Source organism: Crotalus tigris, unplaced genomic scaffold (assembly GCF_016545835.1).
Source record: "Crotalus tigris isolate CLP2741 ecotype Arizona unplaced genomic scaffold, ASM1654583v1 scf7180000017611.44802233496:7321179, whole genome shotgun sequence".
Lineage (NCBI taxonomy): Eukaryota > Metazoa > Chordata > Lepidosauria > Squamata > Viperidae > Crotalus > Crotalus tigris.
In genome coordinates this window covers 938903-949875 of record NW_024096511.1, presented here as the reverse complement: position 1 = coordinate 949875, position 10973 = coordinate 938903, and positions in this window count along the sequence as shown.

Below are 10973 nucleotides of genomic sequence, written 5' to 3'. Positions count from 1 at the left end.
CATTGGGTGGGCGTGGCCCATTGGGTGAGCATGGCTGCAGTGGTAATGGCAGACTGGGTGGGACAAAAAGTTCAATCAATCAATTCCAACTTTGCGAGATTTTTTTCCCCGCAAGAAGTTGAAATTGATTGATTGATTGAACCTTTTTTTTTTTTTGCACATGGAGGTGGAGGCCTAAAGCAAAAAGGTTTTATAAAACCCAGCTAAAGGCCTAGGACTGGGGTGACGGCACGCATGCCCACAGAGAGGTCTCTGCGTGCCACCTGTGGCACACGTGCCATAGGTTCGCCACCATGGACCTATACTATACCTGGGCATTTGGTTTTTCTTGTCTAAATGTAGAACCTTATCTTTTTCACCACTGAAATTCATTTTGTTTTCTAATATACAGTGTTCAAGTCTGTCAATATCCTTCTGTATCTTAAGCCTGTCTTCTGGAGTGCTGGCTATTCCTGTCAGCTTGGTGTCCTCTGCAAATATTATGACTTCCCCATCTATCCCCTTGTCCAGATCATTGATGAAGATGTTGAAGAGCACTGGGCCTAGAACAGAGCCCTGGGGCACCCCATTACACACTTCCCTCCATGTAGATGCAGTTCCATGGAGGACCACATGCTGAGGATGGCTGATTAGCCAGCTACAAATCCATCTGGTGGTGATGCTGTCTAACCCACATTTTTCTATCTTATCAAGTAATAGATTGTGATCTACTTTATCAAATGCCTTACTGAAGTCCAACTAAATTATATTCACCGCATTCCTCTGGTCCAGTAATTTTGTCACTTGGTCAAAGAACGCAATAAGATTTGTCTAGCATGATCTGTTTTTGACAACCTATGTTGGCTTTTGGTAATGACTTTGTTTGCCTCTAGGTGGTCACTGATTTGTTGTTTGATTATCTTTTCCAGAATCTTGAGGTCAGGCTGATAGGTCTGTAGTTTCCTGGATCTGTTTTTTTCCCTTCTTTGAAGATGGGAACTACATCAGCTCTTTTCCAGTCCTCTGGTAGTTCCCCAGTACTCCAGGATCTTTGAAAGATATAATTCAGTGGTTCTGATATAACATCTGTCAATTCCTTCTTGACCTTGGTGTGTAATCCATCTGGTCCTGGTGATTCAAACTTGTCTAGTGTGGACAGGTGCTCACTTACCATTTTCTTGCCTATCTTAACTTGTGTTTCTAATCTGTTTTTTATGATACTGTTTTTGATAGGTTGGACTGCTTTTTCCCTTTGTGTAAAGATGGATGCAAAAAATGAGTTAAATAGTCTGCTTTCTCCCTGTTGCTTGTCACCTTCTTGCCACTTTCTCCCACTAATGGACCAATCATTTCCTTGACTTTTTTCTTGTTTTTTACATGTTGAAAGAAGCTTTTTTTGTTATTTTTGACTTTGATCGCAAGCCTTAGTTCAGTTTGAGCCTTAGCTTTCCTCATTTCATCTTTGCAAGCTCAGCCTATTTGCTGATATTCTGCCTTAGTTATGTGCTCCTCTTTCCACTTGTTATACTTGTCCTTTTTGTCTTTCAATTTATCAGATAGTTCTTTATGCAGTCATGCTGGTTTCTTTTGAGAGCTGTTATTTTTCTTCTTCATTGGTATTGTGCTAGACTGGGCTTTTATTATCTCACTTTTCAAAATTTCCCAAGCTTCTTGAATTGTTTTCCCCTTGAGGTTTCTAATCTATGGAATCCTTCCCAAGCTGTCTCTAAGTCCAAGACTCTAGTTTGACTATGGTCTATTGCTTGTGCTTGCATAATGTTAAATTTCAATATTGCATGATCACTCCCCACAAGGTTCCTGTGGCTTCAACACTTTCTATCATTTCATCCCTGTTAGTGAGAATTAGGTCCAATATGGCTAATCCCCTAGTTTTCTTTTTTGGAGACAAAGCTGTCTGCTAGGTTTGTTTGATCTTCTACTTGATGTAGAGTTTGTCTCCCAATTGATATCAGGGTAATTAAAGTCCTCCATTACTATCGTGATGTGCTTCCTACATATCTTAGCTAGCTGACTAGCAAAAAGTTCATCTATTTCGTCTTTTGGTTGGGTGGCCTATAGTATACACCTATGGCAATGTCATTTCCCCCCCCCCTTTATACTGACTCAAATGTATTCAAGACAGTTTTCATCATTGTTGTACTCTATTTCTGTAGAGATGTAGTTATTTCTTTTATAGACAGAAACTCCACCTCCTCTTTTATTTGGTCTGTTTCTTTTAAATAATTTAAATCCCTCTAGCTGCGTGTTCCATTTGTGGATTTCATCCCACCAAGTTTCCGTAATGGCAACAATATCATATTTGCCCTCATTTACCTGAATTTCTAGTTCACCCTGTTTATTGCTCATACTCTGTGCGTTTGAGTCCTTTATGACTGACCCTGTGTTTATTTTCTATATAACTTGTGTGATGCCTGAGTTCCCCTATTTTTTTACCACCTGTTTAATTAGTGCACTTTGTGTGGCACTCATTGTTAAAAGCTTGATTTTGCTTGACAGCTATGTTGATATTCTTAACTATGGTCTATTGCTTGTGCTTGCATAATGTTAAATTCCAATATTGCATGATCACTCCCCACGAGGTTCCTGTGGCTTCAACACTTTCTATCATTTCATCTCTGTTAGTGAGAATTAGGTCCAACAGGGCTAATCCCCTAGTTTTCTTTTTTGGAGACAAAGCTGTCTGCTAGGTTTGTTTGATCTTCTACTTGATGCAGAGTCCATAGTCTTGTGTTACATGCACTGATAACCCTATAATTGTTAGATTGCCGGGGACAGGAAAGTTCTGTATCAATTAACTCACTGTCCCCGTTGTTCATAGTATATCAATTACAAAAGAGTGGAAGAATCTTGAATTTTCATTTTTAACAGTGTTGCCAAAAAGGTTATTTCAGCAAATAAAGTTGGATATTTACAATGTGCAGTGACTAAATGCATTTGCTTTAAAACCTTTGGCTGTCTATTTGTTATAGTTCAGCCCATACAGATTTTCACAGGCAAAACACCACCCTTTCCAATTCTTCTGACAAAACTCTCTGTTGATAAGATTCAACATTACATGCACTGGTTTTCTGATCCTATAGGCCTAGCAACATTTACAGGAATAGTTATCAGGGAACTTCTGCGCTTTTATAGCAATACCACTTACACTTTATATACTGCTTCATAGTGCTTTACAGCACTCTCTAAATAGTTTACAGAGTCAACTTATTGCCCCCAACAATCTGGGTCCTCATTTTACCAATGTCAGAACATGGAAGGTTGAATCAACCTTGAACTGGTCAGGGTTGAACTGTTTGCAGTGGGCAGAGTCAGCCTGTAGTACTGCATTCTAACCACTTTCTTTTTTTCCCCTTACTATATGTGTCTACAAAATAGTAGTCCTATTGGTCAGGCCAATATATTTGAGACAGTCATCACTTCCTCCTTCAAAAATTGGATCTTTTTCTCTTCCCCCCCCCCATCCCTCCTCCAATGGAGGCTCTTAGTTATAGATAAACTAGGTAGCTCAGATTTCCTTATCACATTGTTAATCCTCAAATAAAGGTGATTTTTAATTAGATTCTTGCAAGTACCAGCCTTCAGAATTCTTTCTACAAAGTAATTCTCCTAACTTTATTGTTTCCCCACATGCTTTTTATGCCACAGAACATAAGCTGCCAACCAACAATGCTAACCACCTTTGTAAGGGTTGCTCCATCAACTGTTACTGGCATTCTTATTCTAGGTTTATACCAGTAGAATTGTAAAGTTGGAAGAGATACTCAGTCTAGACCAGGCATGTCAAACTGCCGGCCCATGGGCTGGACACATCACGCTGAAACCGCACCCAACCCAATGCCGGCAATGGGGAAAAAGTCGAGATACGTCGCGCGACGTCATGTGACATCGCAAGTTTGACATGCCTGGTCTAGACCATTGAGTGCAGCCCTTTGCTTAATGCAGGCATCCAAATTAAAGCATCCTCACTGATGACCATCTAGCCAGTTTGCACGTCTTTATTGCCTTCACCTCTTGCAGTATAGGCTGTACTATCAAAATGCCCTTATGATTAAGAAGAGGTTTCTAATATACAGTGTGATTCTGCCTTCCTGTAACTTCAGTCCATTTTGTTGTTGGGTTATGTAGTGCTTCCCAAAAACGTTCTACAAGAGTATAATGGAAAAAAATGGAGGGGGGAGATATTTTTTTCTAGTTATAAGCAGACTTGGTGGGAAATATGAAATTAAAACTTGATATTTTCTATATGTTAAGAATGCATATATAACATATTTGTTACTATATTTTCACAGGATATTGCTATAAAACTTGTGATTTGTTGAATACTTTTGTAATTAAAAAGTATTTAATGCAATTAAAATGATGTAGTAGTTAGATAAAAATGTTATATGGGGTAGAGAGCTTCATGGGTACCGAAGACACAGTGCCACTTTGGGGTCCACAGGGTGAAAGTATCCAATGTGGAATAGGAATAGGTTGGAAACATGGATCTGGACTTCTTGGGAAAAAAAGCTGAACTGTGCAACTTCAGTTCTATTGTCATTTTGTAAAGTATACCTAGAAGCTTTTCTCTGTTTTGGCATGTTAATAAGATAATGAAAATATTATTTATTGCTGGGAATAATTTCTGATGCATGAAGAAGCCTTCAGGGTTTTAGACATGCTTAGAAGTCACAGGTGATTTTTTTCCCATTGCAGACTGTATGTGTCAATAGGAAAACATTCTACATCCTGCATGACAAATGGAGCTCTTGGCTATTCTGTAAGTGGCCCTTGGATTCCTTCATGTTTTTAACACTACCCAATAATCAGATATCAACTGGATAGTATGAATCATTATTTCTGCTTCCCAGTGATCTTGTTTAAACAGCTGGGACATTGCCCATCTTGATGTTTCAACTTCTTATTAATTTCTTATGTTGCCAAGGTTTGCAAGAATTGAGATTCTTTTTTCTTGAAACTTCTGTGGAGTCTAAAGTTATTTCATTCCTATCAGCCTGGTATCCTAGAGGCTTCGTACCCAGCCATGGACATGCTATCTAAAAATGACAACTGCACTCTACAACATCTAAAGGGACACAAGGCAAAACTAGTGGAATTAGGTCTGCATCAAGGAAGTAAGCTGCTACCAGCAACCATGTTCTTGCAGATAGCATCATTAGCATTCAGCAAGGCTCTTGACTAACCATACTTTATGGTGTTCTGCTGCCATTTCTTTCTTTCTTTTTTAAAGAAAGACTCTGGAAAGCTACAAAACTAAGTGAGAACAGTGATGCCACTCTTTCTAAAATTGTCTCGCTCAGGTTTGAGGCTTGCTCCAGTGGTTTTGAACTTGTATCTGAAGATGGAAACACGTTAGACCTTTTGCTTTGGAATAGTTGCTATGTGATCTAGATGAGAAGATATTATCAACCTTTTATCATGATCAGATCACTTCCAGGGCCAGGTGCAATTGATGGCCACCTATGATCTCCATAGGGCAGGACCTATTCAAATCTATGCCAGGTACCAGATGAATCTCGGTGACTTTTGGTGAATAACTGGGGATGTTTTTGATAATCTGGTGGGCAAATTTCCTGAGGGTTGGTTTGCTGTTGGCAATGTGAGGTAAGCTGTATATTTGAAAACACCCCGAGAGGCCTATTAGCCAATCCTAGATGGTTCTTTCATTCAGCGCAGTATCAAGCGCCCAGGAAATTGGGAGATTCAAGCAGTTCAAATGAGTATAAAGGTTTAAGCTTGCTACAAGCATCTGGCCAACTGACCATTAAGGGAAATGTGGAAAAGATAAGAGAGGCATTCAAGATGGGCTGGGCTTAAATCTCTTGTGGGCGTGAAGGGACCTGTGACTTACAATGTGTTTGACCCCTCCTTCAGGCTCAGCCTTGTCCTCTCCTACATGCAAGCCTCTGGGAGATGAAGTGACAGAAGTGACATGTAGAACACCAGTGGAGGAAATGAAAACATAAATCTTGACTAAACATTTGGGCCTGCTTGGTGGTAATAAGAGTAGCAAAATGTTTTCACTTCTCATTTATTGGATCACTAAGTCTTATCCAGCAGCTGTGTTTCAGGGAGCTAATTTCCTGCTAAGACCTACTGCTAGCCACTCTGGTCTGAGCCTCAAATTTACTTGACTCTTCAAGGGCAAGGTATAGGGGGTTGATTAGGACATCATTGCCTCCAATTATCTGGGATTCCTTTTGGCTTGTAACCAGTGAAGAGGAAAGGGTGACTTCTGGTTTGGATCCTTGTCCTTCTGTTCCTTTCTTGCATCTGGGTGGAGGGATTGTTTTCTGGATTTGGGAGCACAAAGCCATTGAGAGAAATAATCTGGCAGTTTGGGGTGTGCTATCATCATGCTGATGACACACAGGTTTTTGTTGCTGACCCCAAGCCAGCAGTAATGCTACTGAAGTTCTCTCCTGGTTCCTGAAGGCTGTGAAGCTCTGGATGGGCAAAAGGAGACTTAAATTGAATTGTAGCAAAACAGAACCACTGTGAATCTCAAAACCCTAGGCAAATTAAGAGTTCCAGTAGTCCTTGACAATGTGTTTCCTAACCAGGGCTATTCTTGAAGAACTGATACATTGGAAGAAACTGCTAGCAACTCTCCATTTTAGGGAGGTGAAAGTGCCAAGGCTAGAAGTCACTGTTTTTGGTGGCAACACCAATCCTTTGAAGTGGCCTTCTAGTGCAGGGGTCCCGGACCCTCGGTCTGTGGACTAGTACCGGGCTGCAGCATGCCAATAACCAGGCTGCACAAAGAAGGAAAGCCCCATCCGCAGGATGCAGGCAGCACACAAAACCACTCCCCCTCCGGTCCGCAGAAAAACCTCTCTCCACGTAACTGGTCCCTGGTGCCCAAAAGGTTGGGGACCTCTGTTCTAGTGGATGTGAGGTTGGCTACTGCTTTGGCTGTTTTCCAGAAGAAACAAAAGACAGAGTTCTTAAGGAGCATGTAGGCCTTGATGCTACCTTGGCTGGGTTTATAGATTGGTTTTTGTTTATATATTTCCCACAGGGTTTTGGTTTTGTCCTGTGTATTTTTATCTTTGCAATCTAGCAATAATTTTGGGATTACAGCAGTCTATAAATGTGATACATACATGTTTTGTTATCAATCAGTCAGTACCATGAAAGGCTTCATTTTATATAAGGTTTGCTGGAAATAGTGTAATGTATCATCAGAAAAATTTATACATTGTGTATGAAAATCAGATTCCCAGTCTCTTGGAATCACTTACTGTCCAGATGATGCCTTCTATGTTTGCTGAATGCAAAACAAGAGTGCCATCTACTGACAATATTTCTGAAATTTATATGGTTTGTAACTTGCATACTTCAAGCTCTTACTAAACTTCTTTCTAGATTGATGGTCCCAGAAACTCTCTCCTGATATTGCTGTATTGTACTCTGAAGGAAACTGCTTTCTTAGCCATTCACAATTAAGTGGTGTTCTTAAACAGCTGTTTTTAAAACATAAACAGATTTAAACAAACAATGATATGTTAAAAAATAAAATGCTGTATAAAACATGAATGTTACAATAGTAATTAGAGGATTTCCGAATTAATTTAAAAACATTTATTAAGACAATGAGCAAAATACCACTGAAAACATAACAAAAGAATCGGAAATGAATCACACAAAAGCAAAATCTTGCTATGTACATACTTACACATGTGCATTTCTAATCATAATTATATCTTTACAAAATTCAAACTGAACATTCTGTTTAAAAGGGATTATATACCCAAAAGAATTCCAGACTTATTCATGAAATTTGGACCTGAAGCCATTCTCTGATTTTAAAGATCTGAAAGTTTTCTGCATTTGATGTATTTTATGTAATAAGGAGATTCCTTTGATGTTAAATAATGTGGATATATTCCAAACTTCAAACACAGTACAAGTATTTATTTGATAGGATATATGCACCTTAATTTATACTAAAATGTTAGCTTGAAATCAAATTGGAACTTGTGACCAAAATATTCAGCATTAATAATTAATTTTCTAGTCCTGTAAATTCTTGTTTTCCTAACTCTTGAATGATCATACAGTACATACTGATGTTTCTAAGTTTGTGTTATTAAAGTGTCAGAGAAAATAGGAAAGGTGCCAGAACTGGTTTCAATTTTTTCAGTCGTTGAAAGTAAGTTTTAAATATGAATTTGGGATAGTAAAGTGTTGTATTAGGAAATGAATTCTATTTTTTATGTCCCAAACTGCACAGCTAATAAAACTGTTGAAAAGATAGCACATATATTATATGTAAGACTGTAGAGAAACAAGAATTGAACATTTTACTACTTTTGATACAAATAGTGCCATAACACAGTTGGATAAACATATTGAGAAAATAACTAGTTTATCCAAAATGAAACTTTGGAGCATCAAAGGTTTGAAAAGCAACAGCTGAAAACTAGGACTGGATAAGTGTCCTTTGTGAAATATTTTGTGTGTGTGTGTGTGTGTGTGTGTGTGTGTGTGTTTAAAGAAAGTCTTGGGATACTTGTGGTATTGTCTGAGAGGTTTCCTCAAAATTACTATTTTATTTAGTCACTGGAATGGGTTCTTAACAAATTTCAGTCTAATAAGGAAATTGCTACAAATGTTCACCAAACATTCTGATTTACGGTATGTGATGTTATTAAAAGACACTCAAGGCCAATTCAGAGTACGAAACAATAGTTCCTATGTTGAATGCTTCTCTACAAATGTGAACAGCAATACAAATAAACACTTTTCAGCCATTCTGAAAAATCAAAGCATATTTACTTTCTTTTTAATACTTGTAAACAGATCCTGAATGCCATAAAGTCAGACTACATTGTATCTACAGGGAGACAGAATGCCTTAATCCTGTAGATAAGAAATTAGTTTTATGGTTTTTAAATTTAGAAAGCTTAGTCATCCAAAGAAAAACATACCAAAAAAACCCCCCACACCAAAAACCCCCCACACCATCATATATTGCAAACTTGTGCCATTAGGTATAAAACCCCAACTCTTCAGAGTAAGCTGCCTTTGCCTTGTTCAGTATTTTCTCCTAGTATCAATTTATGGTTTGCTTCTTTCATTTTCTTGACCATTTTTGATAGTGTATGTTCTTCTCACCATCAAGACCAAAACAACAATCCAATATAGGAAAAAACTCTGAACATAAATAACACCAAAATAAATATATTGTCTGACTCCAGCAGATATATAGGAGGTGGACTAGGCTGACCAGATGCTAGACCATATGACAAATACAAAGAGTCATGGTGTAGTATAAAAAACTGGGCATTTATATGGTGCAGCTGGCTATGCATAATCTTCTCCTAATTTATGAGGCTGGAGCATCTGGTGTGTTGCTGTCATGAGATCTGAATCTTTCCCCCCAAGCAAGCATATCTTTTGTGTATCAAATTTTAAAAAGCTACCCTCCCAGTCAACTAAATGACAATGTAATTGGGAGATATTTTATTCCTAAGCTGTTGCTTGCAGTATCTTGTAAGCTGTAAGGATACAATTTCAGAAGTTGTGTTCCTAATTTGAATAGCGGTTGTTTAATGGATAATTTGTTTACTGAACTGTTGCCATAGCCTTTACCTTACAATGTGCTACAACAATCCAAAAAGGAAGGTTAAACTGTATTGGATCACAACAAATCCACAATACATAGTGTGACTGTGTACCTGAACTGAGGCATTGACACGACAATCGTAAGGTCAAGAAGATATACAAGGAGAATCGGAGACGAGAATCTATGAATATAACCTTATGAGTAAGTCTATAAAATGTTTCTAGTCTGCTAATTCAGCAAATTTCAGTTTGCTTTTTGCTAACAAAAGAAGAGTGGAGATACAGATAACTTTACACGTAGTGATCGCTTAATGATTGAAATTGGCAACTCAGTTGCTAAGCAATGTGGTTGTTAAGTGGGACATCCTGTGGCCCTGGTAGACTTACAACCTCATTAAGTGAAACACCTGCGGTTGTTAAACAAGACATTGTGTGATCGTGACTTACAATTTTACTGCCAGCATCTCCATTGATGCTGCTTGTGGAAGTCAAGGGAGAAGTGTGCAAATGATGATCACATAATTGCAAACGCTGTGAGTCATGAACGCCTGCCAGGTGTAAAGTACGGAATCTCAAACTTGTGACCACAGGGATGCTGAAATGGTTGTTTGAGGACTGGCTCTAATGTTACTTTTACAGTATCATTGTAACTTATGAATGATTGTTAAACTGGGCAGATGTTAAGCAAGGACTACCTGTATTTTTTTGCCCTTGATTCTTTATTTTGATATAGTTGCTACAAGATACGTACTGTCAAGGAAAGCTATCCTGTAATAAAATGATAGTCATCTCAACGTTTAACATCTATTGGGGTCCAGATCTAAGTATTACTGATTTATATCTTGCCTTTCCTCACAAGATCAAAGCCGTGTAGATACCAGTTACTTTGCCATTCCTCCTCCCAACAACCCTGTGGGGAACACTGGGCTGACTGGAATGACTGGGCCAGTCACCTAGTGAACTTCTGTGGCTAAGGGTAGACTTGAACCTGGCTCTCTATGGTCATAGTCCAATACCTTAACCACTACAGTTCGCTACCTCTCAAATAAATTGTAGTGTTACCAAACTAGTTAGAGTCAAGGAAGATGAAACCTTTGTTTGTAAAGTACAATGGATTAGTCTAGCTTCACTAATCTGGTACTTTCAGTGCTATCGGGAGTACAAGTCTCAGATTTTTATGTTTGCCGGGAGAAATATCAACAACCTAAGATATGCAGATGATACCACTCTAATGGTAGAAAGTGAAGAGGAACTAAAGAGCCTCTTGATGCGGGTGAAGAAGGAGAGTGCAAAAGTTGGCTTGAAACTCAACATTAAGAAAACCAAAATCATGGCATCCGGCCCTCTCAATTCCTGGCAAATAGATGGGGAAGAAATGGAGGTAGTGACAGATTTTATTTTTC